The following is a 12,384-nucleotide window of genomic DNA, read 5'->3' on the forward strand; positions in this document are numbered from 1 at the left end:
AGTGTCAAATAGCACAAGCCAAAATAACTTGAGAAATTTTAAAACAACCCCCACATTCAGACAACATTTAAATGTTGTCTGAATGTCACAACATTTTCCAGTCAACTAGGGCGTGGCTATTTGAGAGGGAAAAGACTCAATCAACTTTTGGATATCCCTCCAAATTTGAGATAGAAAATCACCACCTTCTACAACTACACAAATGTGTTGTCTGAATGCTCACCATTTATCCAAATTTGAGATAGGAAATCACCACCTTCTACAACTACACAAATATGTTGTCTGAATGCTCACCATTTTTTCAAATTAAACCAGTATGGTTTTAGTGTATATTCAGACAACATAAAAAAAAATTATGTCGTCTGAAAAACTCAGACGACATAAAACCAAACTTATGTCGTCTGAAGTGTGTCGTCTGAAGGCCTTTTTGGCATAGTGAAGGTTTGCTCCGGGGAGGCTTTGTAATCGCTGGGATTGATTGATTTGAGAGAGGTCCTTGTTGTGTCCTCGAATCCTAGTATTTATACCTAGGTCTTCGACTATTCCTTGTTGTAGAAGGATTATTGATTGAAGTTTCCTATTCAATCTTTGCCACTTGAAATCCCATAAGGCTTCGTTTTCCTCATGGATTACGGGATGGGTGAAGCTGTAACCCAAACCCAAGCAGGCTTATTTTTGGGCCGCAGGTATCGGTCCGCTATGCTAAATCCACTAAAGGATCTTGCCAAAATTACTTTTAGGCTCAAACATTGCCCCCAGGCCCCGAAAGTAGGCCCGCGAAGATGTAACTGCTTGAAGGGGACTAGAATGACGCGCCGGTCGCTTGAAACGATGTCATTAATGAAGGTTGCGTCCTTTCGTTTTGCAAAACGCCTTTCTGTCGTATCGTTTCCCTCACAAAATTCCTTATTTAAACCCACGGCCGCGAGACCTGTCACATCAGAAACCCTTCTAGTCTCTTAAACCCAGAAAAATCCATTTCTTCCGTTACCTCCTTCGCAGAAACCCAGAAATGGCTCCCCCAAAGAAAATAGTCATCAATCAAGAGGAAGAGTTATACGAAAAAGTTACCCATACTTGGGGAACCAACATCGGTGCCCGCATTCGTCTCCAAACACCTATCCATCGATCCCTGCTCCATCGATTCTCCGACCATCAAACCGGACTGGGTCCAGCGCCACAAGATGCTATTCCAGCCGACGCTATCGCTCTCTACGGCCTACCAGTCCGCCGGGCCATTCCAGTCCTCCGAAGGACTCCTGGAGATTTCAGTAGCTGGGGCGCCCAAAACCATCGAGCCAAAATAGGGCATTGGCCGTCCTCCATCAGTGCAGCAGAAACTTCTTGGTATCGCGCAACGTGGGCGTGGGATCTGGCTCGCTGGAACGCAGCAGGTATCACGCATACTATCGACCTATGTTTCAATCTTCCTTGCGGTGGCAATCGCTCGCCGCTCGCTGCTTTCCTTTGTTTCTGGAATACCACCACCAACACATTTGACTTTAGATTTGGTCAAATGAGTATTACTCTGTTGGATATTCTCGCCATCACTGGCCTGCCCATCTATGGCGAACCCTATGTGCATGGTCAATTCGACTCTGTCGACTTCACCTCGACCATGGCCCAGCATGGTCGAAGCGCCCACAGTGGCTCCTACCCGCGATGGTTGGCGTATTACAGCCGGGAACACAATGCGACCCGCGGAATCGCCTTCCTGGAGTATTGGCTCTGCAAGTTCATATTCTGCACCTCTTCCTGCAAGCCCACTAGTACTTGGACTCTCCTGGCGACGACCCTCTACAACGGCCGCAACATTGGGCTTGGGCAACCAGTGTTAGGAGCCCTCTACCGCATGTTATACCAGGCTACAATGCATCCATTTGAGACTAGCATGTCTGGCCCTTTTGGATTTTGGATTTCTGGATCCAAACTTACTTTCCTTTCTTCCGTCGCAATGACATCCCGCTACTTCCACTGGCCGACCAACTCTTAGGTCGGTGGTTCAGCCGCGAGGGAAGGTACTCATCCCCCCTTACTCCGAGTGTTTTTCTTACCTGTACCTCTTAAATGAGATGCCGTACTGCGACATAATTTTGGGTAGAAGATTCCCCTCTTTACTTGAATATGGCTTTCTTCCCGGCGATCCTCTCTACACGGATCGCGCACGCTTGGCTTTTCGCCGCGCAATCTCCTGCTCAGACATCAGGATCGCTGCCGAGGAACTCAGCTACGAGCTTTACTCTCCTAATCATTTTGCTCGCCAATTCGGCCTTGTCCAATTGGTGCCATTCCCTCTATACGACGCCTGGAACTACAACACTTCCTGGCGCAGATTCGGGCCCCCTCTCGGACCTGTACCAGCGCAAAGTATGCTCGCGCTGGTTGATCTTCCTGATTGGGCTCAGGCCATCGACGCCGTGGACGGGACTGAAGAAGGATACGAAAAATGGTGGGAAGAGGTCTCCGTCAATTGCTGGACTCAGCAGGACGACGAACTCTTCGCAGCACTCTTTGGAGAACTGAAAAACCCCTATCCTGTCCATGTCGAAATACTCGCTCGCTTCCCTGAGGATGCGACAAGATCCCAGCCTCTTTTGGCGACATAACCGACGCGAGCTCCTCGCCCGGCCCAGGCTGGCATTGTAATCCGCGAACCCCCTCCGGAGGTAAGTATCTGAACCTTATCTTCTGTAATTTTCCCTTTCTGAGATCTTCTCCCCATAGCCTCATCTTCAGCCCCAAATTCATAGGCTTCATGGCTTAATCTCAAGATCTGGGTAGGCCTCATGGCGTAATCTCAGGTCCAGTGGCATGTCTTTGGTTTCTGAAAATCTGGATGAACTTGCCAGTCTCAGTTAAACCGAAGAACATGTCACGCTCCTAACGCGGCAGAACCTGATTCTGAGGGGTCCCTCTTCTCAGACTGCTCGCGTGGAGCAAGAGGGAGAAGGGAGGAAGGCCACTTTGAGGCTGACTGTTCTTCTTCCGCGGTCTACCTCCAGGGCCCGACTACGAGCCTTCTATTTTTCCCCTGGAGGTAGATGTGGTTGTGAGTCGCGCTCGCTCTGGATACCAACTCCATCCAGGAGGATATTCAACTAGAAGGGTTGGGATGGATTATTTCCTTCCCTCTTCCTCATATACAAACGAGAGCAGCTGCGAGTCAGATCAGAGGAGGATGTGGGTGAAGAGAGAAAGAGTGCCAGCGGTACTGCCCATGTCCTCCTTGCCACCACAAGATCCAGAAACTCTTAGAAGATCTGAAATCCTTATGATTCTTTAAGCCACTTTTGGCCTTGTAATTGCAAATGTAAATGTTTCTATCAGTACTGCTTTTGGTCACAAAGCCACTTTATGAATGAATGTTTTTATAGTTAAAAATTACTGTTATAAAATAAGGCCTCATGTATAGGCCACCATGTATATTCTTAACACACGTTGTCAAGGAAAAATTACAACCAAAGTTGGAAATTATTCCAACATAAAGCCTCAAGAGAAGGCCTGGAAATGTATAGTGTTGCCCCCCTAGTGTTCGTAGGCGAAGCAAACACATGTGACGAAAGCCTGCACGTAAAGGTGGTGCGAGCCGAGGAAAACTATGATTGCCCCCCAGTCTGGGATGAAGGTTGATCCGGTGGATCTTCGAACTCCCAGACACTAGGGTAATATTTTTTCAGGAAACGTCCGTTGATGGGGTTGCGATGGATGTTGCCATAGATGTCCCTGAGGTGAAAAGCCCCGCGCTCCAAAATCAGGTGGACGACAAAGGGTCCTTCCCATCGCGGAGTCCATTTACTGCGGCCTATTAACTTCTCGCCAAGGGGTAAAACGGCTTTCCAAACAAGCTCTCCTTCTTTATAACTACGACCACGTGTCCTCTTATCATAGGCGCGGGCGATACGCTGCTTCTCCATGACCAAATTATCCAGAGCCGCTAACCGCTGCTCGCTCAAATATTCGTGTTCTTGCCACATTGCATGGACGTAGTCCTCTCCGATCAAATGATGCTGCTCTTGGACGCGTAAGGAATGAACGTTAATTTCCAAGGGTAATACAGCGTCGTGACCAAACATGAGTGCATACGGTGTCGTCGCGGTGGGACTCCTCTTAGAAGTGCGATAAGCCCAAAGTGTCTCATACAAAGTATCGTGCCATTGTTGAGGGTTCTCTACCAGCGTCTTCTTTAGTAGGGTAATAATTATCTTGTTGCTAGCTTCTGCTTGACCGTTGGACTGAGCGTAATACGGGGTACTGTGGACAAACTGGACGCCAAAATCAGTGACTAGTTGCTCGACGGGCCTCCTATGAACGCTGCCCCCGGTCCGAAACGAGCACCTTAGGGATACCAAACCTGCAGAGAATGTTACGAAAAATAAACTAGCGAATGGTGGCGCCAGAGGCCTCCTTTAATGGCTCCGCTTCAACCCATTTGGTGAAGAAGTCAGTGGCGACGATGATGAACTTATGTTGGAGAGAAGAGTGGGGATGGATCATCCCAATCAAGTCCAGTGCCCAGCCTCGCGCAGGCCAAGGCTTGATGATAGGCTGCATGGGAATGTTAGGAACATGATGGACTGGACCATGTGCTTGACAATCTTCGCATCCTTTGGCGAATGCAATACAATCCTTCAAAATGCTGGGCCAGTAATAACCATGCCGCCTAATAAGCCACCGCATCTTGGGTCTCGTCTGATGAGCCCTACATATCCCTGTGTGCGCTTCACGCATTAATCATTTTGCTTCACGGCCATAGACACACTGAAAGTCTATGCCATCTTCCCCACGGTGTCCAACTCGTCACCCCTGAGGAAATAATTTAAAGCGAGAAAGCGAATCTTCCTGTCAGCTGTGGGGTCTGGTCGCTTGAGGTAAGCAACTAGCGGGATGCGCCAATCCACATTAATAGGTTCTAGTACCGCGACCACTGGATCATCTGGTGGATCAAGCCGTGCGAGCCATGACGGCAGTGTGCGACGCTCAACTTTCAGAATACGCTCGCAAACACCATACTTCAATGTAATGCCTGTGGCCAGCTGAGCGAGCTCATTGGCTGCAAAATTGCGCTCGCGGGGAATATGCTCCAAACCGACGTTGTCAAATTGATCCAAAAGCTCAATGGCACGATTCAAATATGGTATGAGCAACCAACTTACACATCGATATTTTTCTTGAAGCTGGTTTATAACGAGCTGAGAATCACCGCGAATATGAACGTCCCTTACGCCCATTTCCAGTAAGACCTCTAACCCAATAATAAGAGCTTCATACTCTGCCTGGTTGTTCGTGCATTTGAACTCTAATTGGAAAGAGTAAGAGAAACGATTGCCAGTTGGATTTTCCAGAACAATCCCTGCTCCGGCCAATGTTTCGGTTCTTGAGCCATCAAAGAACAATACCCAGGGCTGCAAGGAGACTGTGGCTTTGTACCAAACTGCGTATTCTGGGATGCGCGCCAAATCTGGCCGTGTCGTAGTGACTGACGCTATTTCTAACTCCTTCAACGTGGGTATCTCCAACGTAGGATGATGTGCCAGAAAATCCGCGATGGCCTGCCCCTTAACAGCTTTCTGAGGTACGTATTGTAGTGAAAACTCTGAAAGGGCCAGTACCCACTTGCCAATGCGGCCTCTCAAAATAGGCCGCGACAACATGTATTTGACTAGATCAGTTTGAGCGATGATGCAGGTAGTAAAGGATAACATGTAGTGTCGCAACTTGCACGCTGAAAAGTACAAAGTCAGACAAAGTTTCTCCATAGGGGTGTATCTTGTCTCACAATCAGTCAATGTCCTGCTGAGGTAAAATATAGCATGCTCGATACCTCCTTCATCATCCTGAGCGAGCAGGCTGCCAATGGAAGCCTCAGCTGCTGAAATGTATAACTTCAGCGGAATTCCAGCCCTTGGAGGAACTAGCACAGGCAGACTAGCGAGGTAGATCTTGATTCTGTCGAAAGCCTCTTGATGTTTAGGCTCCCACACGAACTCAGCCTGCCCCTGTAATTTCAGCAATGGGGAGAAGGGCTGGATTTTACCTGCAGAGTTAGAGATGAAACGTCTCAGAAAGTTGATCTTACCCAGCAAGCGCTGCAACTCCTTCTTTGTTTGTGGGGCGGTGGCATTGATAACCGCGCTCGCTTTGTCTTCAGGGACTTCGATGCCTCTCTGGTGAATAATGAATCCTAGAAAATCTCCTGCTTGAACTCCAAAAATGCATTTGGCTGGATTCATCCTGAGCTTGTGTTGTCGCATGCGCTCAAGTACCTTTCTGAGATCGGCGATGTGGTCACCCTTCTTCTGAGACTTCACCACTACGTCATCGATGTAGACTTCTAAAATCTTCCCCAGTATGTCGTGGAAGATCAGGTTCATGGCTCTCTGATACGTGGCTCCAGCATTCTTCAGTCCAAAAGGCATGACCACATATTCAAAAACGCCCCCGAAGCCGGGACAACGGAATGCGGTTTTATGTCTATCTTCTTCTGTGACTGGAATCTGGTGATACCCTGCGGTGCCGTCCATGAAAGATAATAATTCAGGTCCCGCTACAGCGTCTACTAACATATCCGCGACCTGCATGGGGTAGACGTCTTTGGGTGTAGCGCCATTAAGGTCTCTGTAGTCAACGCAGACCCTCATCTTGCCATTCTTCTTGCGAACTGGCACGATATTAGATAGCCACTTATTGTACTTGGCTACCCTGATAATGCCTGATTTATGCATTTTTTCAACTTCCTCTTTGACGAGGATTTGGGTTTCGGAGTTCATTCGTCGCGGCTCTTGTTTCACAGGTCTCTTGTCAGGGAGTGTTGGTAATTGATGGCAAACTAAGTCCGGTGACAGGCCTGGCATATCCTCATATTTCTCCGCGAAGCAGTCTTTGAATTCATGCAATAACTCAATGAGCCTCTGTTTCTCGCTAGGCTCCAAGTAAGCGCTGATGGTCACTTCCATAGGCTCATCTGCTGTTCCGAGATTGACTTTCTCGATAGGATCTCTGACTTTAGGAGGTGTGTCGTCCAGCGCTGCTGGAGCGAGCTGAATATCGACCTCAGCATCTTGTTCCTGGTCAGAGAGCTCTTCATGGACGACCTCTAAGGTCGCGACCCGATCGTAGGCCTCTTTTTCCACCAAGTACGATGATAGTCTTTCGTACAGCGAGTGGAAGGCCTCTATCCCTCCTTCTGGAAGGCCGTAATCCATTAATCATTTAAGGGTTTGGGCACAGCGTGGCCAGGCCTTTCCAAGCCCTCTTTTGCGAGCGTCAGCCCCCACTGTGCCAATTCAGAGGCCGTCACCCTTGTGGGGCGGCCTTTATCGTCGATGCCACTGACCTGTAATGGAGTGATAGGCTCTAAATAGTACCTGGTATCTACATAGTTTGCGAAAACGGGGAATGGACGAGGATCCGCTTTAATCACCTCCTCTTTATCTGTCTTCCGGTTCCACATAACTAGCTCCTGATGAAGAGTCGACGGAACACAATAGCTCCTATGGATCCAGTCTCGACCTAGAATAGCACTGTAGGCCGTATAAAAATCTGTCACAAAGAAAGCATAAACTCCCTCAACTGGGCTAACCTTGATGCGCAGGAAAAGAAGTCCCAAGGTTTTTGTTACAGTCCCTGTGAAGTTCTTGAGTGTAAGGGATGTAGACTGGATCTTCTCCTTCTTGATTCCGAGCAAGTGCATGGTTCTGGTAGTGATGACATTAACGGTCGCGCCGGTGTCAACCATGATCTTGCTAACTTTGGTGCCGCTCACATCTGCTGTGATATACAAAGGTCTCATGTGTTGGACCATAGCAGGTGTTGGCTTAGTGAAACTCATGAAGAACTCTGTGTTATGAGCCTCCCCCGTCTCAAGGAGCACAACTTCTTCCACAGGTGTCCTGACTGCCGACGTGATCTGCAATGGCTGTAAGCTATTTTCTCCAGCTTCAATGCAGTCCTGAGCTGCAACCGGTAGTGCATACCGCGTGGGGAGTACGAAAACCATGTTGCAGGATATATCAGTCATATCCGTCTCCTCCGTGTCATCTTCCAGATCAAGCTTGAGTTCGTTGACAGGGACGGCAGTGTTGAATTGCTTAGCCAAGCGATCGACTAACGACTCCTTCATAAGGCCATTTACCTCACACTGCTCGCGCTCTTGCACCACAGGTGTCTGCTCGGGTGAGTCTGGCTTCGGTTCTCCTTCTGCGTTGACCTTGGGGAAGGCGACCACTACACTCTGGACCCTTTTTGGCCTCCACTGTAAAGTCTCGGCAGTCCTTTCCTTTCCCCCCAGTCTCTTGAAAACCGAAGGTTTAGCCTCTGGTTCTTCGCGAAATAACCTGCGCCTGACATGAGGTCGCCTTGTCGGCGAAGTTTCAGTTCGAGCAGGCGGAGGTATCCTTTCTTCGGTGATCCTGCAAAAAACACTGGGCTTATCTGCCCCTGTTGCTTGTTTCTGGAGGCTGCGGGGAGCCACTAATGGCTTGGCAGCGAGTGCCTCCATTTCCTTCTGATACTGCTCAGGTGATTTGACCAATTGTGAAGGCTTGATCAGGCCCTGGTCAAGAGCCTCTAGCGCGCGCTTGGCTTCCCCAAACCTGCGCTGCAGCTTCCTTTTCTTGGAAGAGCTTATCTCCACTGCCTTCCCCTTTTCCCTGGTGTACCATTTCCCTTCCTTGATGGTATTAGTTGGAGCATGTGGGATGTAGGGCTTGGTCAGAATATTCTTGCGCTCGTTTGTGTCTTTCTCCTCCTGGTTCTGATCGCTCGCGGCTGCTCTCAGCTTCTTGAACAAGTTGGAATCCTTTGGGGATGGTGATGACTCCATTTTCTCTCTTTCTCTTGGGCTGGAAGGCTGATAGTTCCACGAGGACGAAGCCCACTTGATCGGTGGTAGGGAACCAAAGTGAAATGTCTGCTCGACCTCTTCATGCGACACCTGAATGCCGCACTCTTCCTTGCATCGCGACCATAAGACCACTGGCGAGGCCTGCCTTATTGATTCAGCCTTGCCCCTCACGGGTGTCTCGCCCGCGGCGGACTTCTCCCCTTGCTCATTCGAGTCCAAATCCAGAGTGGGTTTCTGTTGCTACTGTTTGGTCCAGTTTACATCGACCATGTTGATCCCAGTATCTGGAAAGGGATCCAAGTCTACTAGCGCTGCCGCCGTGACTGGAGCTTCCACCTGCAAACTGCCATTGTTAAGCCATACCTGAATCTGGTCTTTGAGTTTCACGCAATCTGCGGTGTTATGATTCCACAAATTATGGAACTTGCAATACTTCTTCCCTTTCAGCTGCTCCGGTCGAGGAAAAGGTCCAAAATCAGTCTTCACCATCTTCGCAGCGATCATTTCGTCGAGGATCTCATGGGCCTTGTTGGCATCATATGTATATGTTGCGAACTCAGGTTTGGTGAAGGCCACTGATTTGAGCTTAACGGGCTCCTTGGAAATTTTGAGCTGCTTCAAGGATGGATTCTTTTTCCCGGTTAACTCGTAGGCTGCTATATCATTCTCCTCTTCCTCTTCATCATCCCGGATCACCTCTTCAGTGCTATGATGGTAATAAGGGTTATAGGTCGCCGGCTGGTAGCTCAGGGCCGCTACGGTACGATGTTTCCCCGGCACATATGTCCCTCTGGAAGCATTTTTTCTTGCATCCGTCTCTCTAAGGAGATGCTCGAAGCTCCCCACCTATGTGATGAGTTCTCCCATCGACTGAATCATGCTGCCATGCTGCTTCTTTCGTTGACATGGTTCCAAACCTTTGACCGCTAACTTGACTAACTCTTTTTCGGGCAGGATGACGTTTAGCTTGGCTTTCTGGATTTGAAAGCTCTAAAGGTAGGCCACCGCTGATTCTGTAGGCTGCTGGGCCATCTGGGTGAGAGAGGCCAGGTTTACTTCAGGCTCGATAGTTCCGAAAGTTTCACGGAAGAGCAGTTCCATTGCAGGCCAATCCGCCACTATTCCTGGCCGAAGCTTGGAAAACCATCTGAAGGCAGCGCCTGACAGAGAAGTGCCGAAGATCCTGCATTTGAGGATATCATTGTTCTGGTACTGGCCGCATTGTACCCTAAACCTGGCCAGATGTGTCGCCGCATCCTCAGTGTCTTCCCCTGAGAAAGTAGAAAATATGATATTCTTATAGCCCCGGGGAAAGGGTGCGAGCATGATATGTGGCGGGAAAGGTCCCTCATAGATCCCATCTGGCTGGGCCCTAGGGTTAGCCAACCTGATCATCTCCTTTACTTCATCGCGCCTTACATATTCTGGACCCGGAGGAGGGGGTGGTACTGCCACAGTCTGGCGAGCAGCTTGCATAGGTGTTGCCTGGTTCACCGTTGCCGGTCCCCCTTCGACGTGTACCACGCGGGTAGTAGCCTGCTGCTGAAGAGTCATCGCTGGCTTAATCTCTTCCTTCGACAAGGCTGTTATCTTGATCGGGGTGCTGGTCTGGTCGAGCCCGTAATAACTCCCTAGCAGCTCTTGATATACCATTTATGTTCCGTCGCTGTCGTATTGAACGAACGTGGCGGGCTCAGATGAAGTTCCTGCACCTTTCAAGGCCTGATGCTTTTGTCTGGTGGCCTGTCCGCCTGACGAGGCAGGCTTTTCCTTGCTGCCACCGATAACCAACGCTTGCTCTTTATCCTTCAGCGGTGTGGCAGCAACTGTAGCTGAGGGATAGACGGTATTATTAGCCTTTTCGCGCTGATTTGGTGGCACGTACTTGCCTGAACCGGATGGCTGGCCAAGAGAGCCAAGGATAGCATTAGAATCCCCTAAAGCTTTGTTCAACACTTCTCTCGCTTGGTTCAATTCAGCTCTCTGCATGGCCACTTCAGTTGCCAGGTTAGCACCGTCCTTGCGAAGACCTGCCATGTCTGACGCGGTCTGTTTGGTTTGGTTTGCGATAGCCTCCAAGATCTCTTTTTGACACCGGTTCTGCCCGTTAGCGACGCTCGCGGCATGTGCCCTCACTGCACTTTCTGACTGTGCGATCTGTTGCCTAGTCTCCTCAGCATGGCGGATAATCCGCTGATCTATTTCGCGTATGAGCTTATCCGTCTTTGCGATCTCTCTGGCGAAGTCAGCGTCCATCTTCTTACGATGGTTTTCGATATTCTCCATGATGATTGCGAACCTAACCTCGGGGGTCGCTCCCTCTGGAACAGGCTTCGGAATGAAAGCCTCTCCGTCTCCACTTCCCACTGTAATGGTGACGGTGGTGGGGATAACAGTTCGCTGACCTGATTGGTATTGACATTCTGGCCCTCAGTAATGGCCGGATGATCCTCCCCTTGTTCAGTTGACATGTTGGATGAACAGGTGGGGTAAGAAAATCGCTGAGTCACTTGTTCTTCAGAAAGACCACGACAGTCCGCGCGAGAGTGCGGTCTGTAACTGGAGGTCTTGTGTCTTGAGCAGTTAGCGTAAACCTTTTGGTAAGGGTTTTCGCTAGACTTCCCAATGGTTACGTTCACGAAAGACGCTACTGCAAGGTCCCACTGGGCGTGCCAAAATGTTTGACACGAAAATCCGATAGGGGTGCAAACTGTCTCTTTTGACCGTGTGATTGCGCAGGCGTGCCAGCACCGCGGGGTGCAGTCGTTGGGGTAGTCCCTTGACCTGACTTCTTCTTCAAGCGTTGTGGACGAGAAGAGCACCAACCTCGCTACAGGGTTCTTCTCTAGCCTTTCGGGAAAATACTTTTGCCTTACGGGTAAGGACTTTGGTTGTGATCTCTTCGGTTACCAAATCGATACTCAACGTTATAGATTGAGCAGAGCAATCACTGGGAAGTTCTGAGAAAGCACGGGGTTTGCTAAAGCGTATCTTTAGCTTCGCTGGGTTGTGAGGGCGTTACCCTTGCTTCGCTGGTAGTATCGGTGGCAGTAGCACTGACAGTCGGCTCTGAGAGACTAGGGCTGAGAGTACGGTCGCCGGGTTTCAACAGGGTTGAAGGTTTACTCAGGGGAGGCTTTGTAATCGCTGGGATTGATTGATTTGAGAGAGGTCCTTGTTGTGTCCTCGAATCCTAGTATTTATACCTAGGTCTTCGACTGTTCCTTGCTGCAGAAGGATTATTGATTGAAGTTTCCTATTCAATCTCTGCCACTTGAAATCCCATAAGGCTTCGTTTTCCTCATGGATTACGGGATGGGTGAAGCTGTAACCCAAACCCAAGCAGACTTATTTTTTTTGGCCGCAGGTATCGGCCCGCTATGCTAAATCCACTAAAGGATCTTGCCAAAATTACTTTTAGGCTCAAACACAGCAACATTGGATATACTAAACTAAAATGATGACATAACATACCCCTACAGTTCCACCATATTCATTGAGAACCACAGCCATGCATGTGAACCTTCCGAATGCGGAATTCT

This window comes from Rosa chinensis, chromosome 5 (assembly GCF_002994745.2).
Source record: "Rosa chinensis cultivar Old Blush chromosome 5, RchiOBHm-V2, whole genome shotgun sequence".
Taxonomy (NCBI): domain Eukaryota; kingdom Viridiplantae; phylum Streptophyta; class Magnoliopsida; order Rosales; family Rosaceae; genus Rosa; species Rosa chinensis.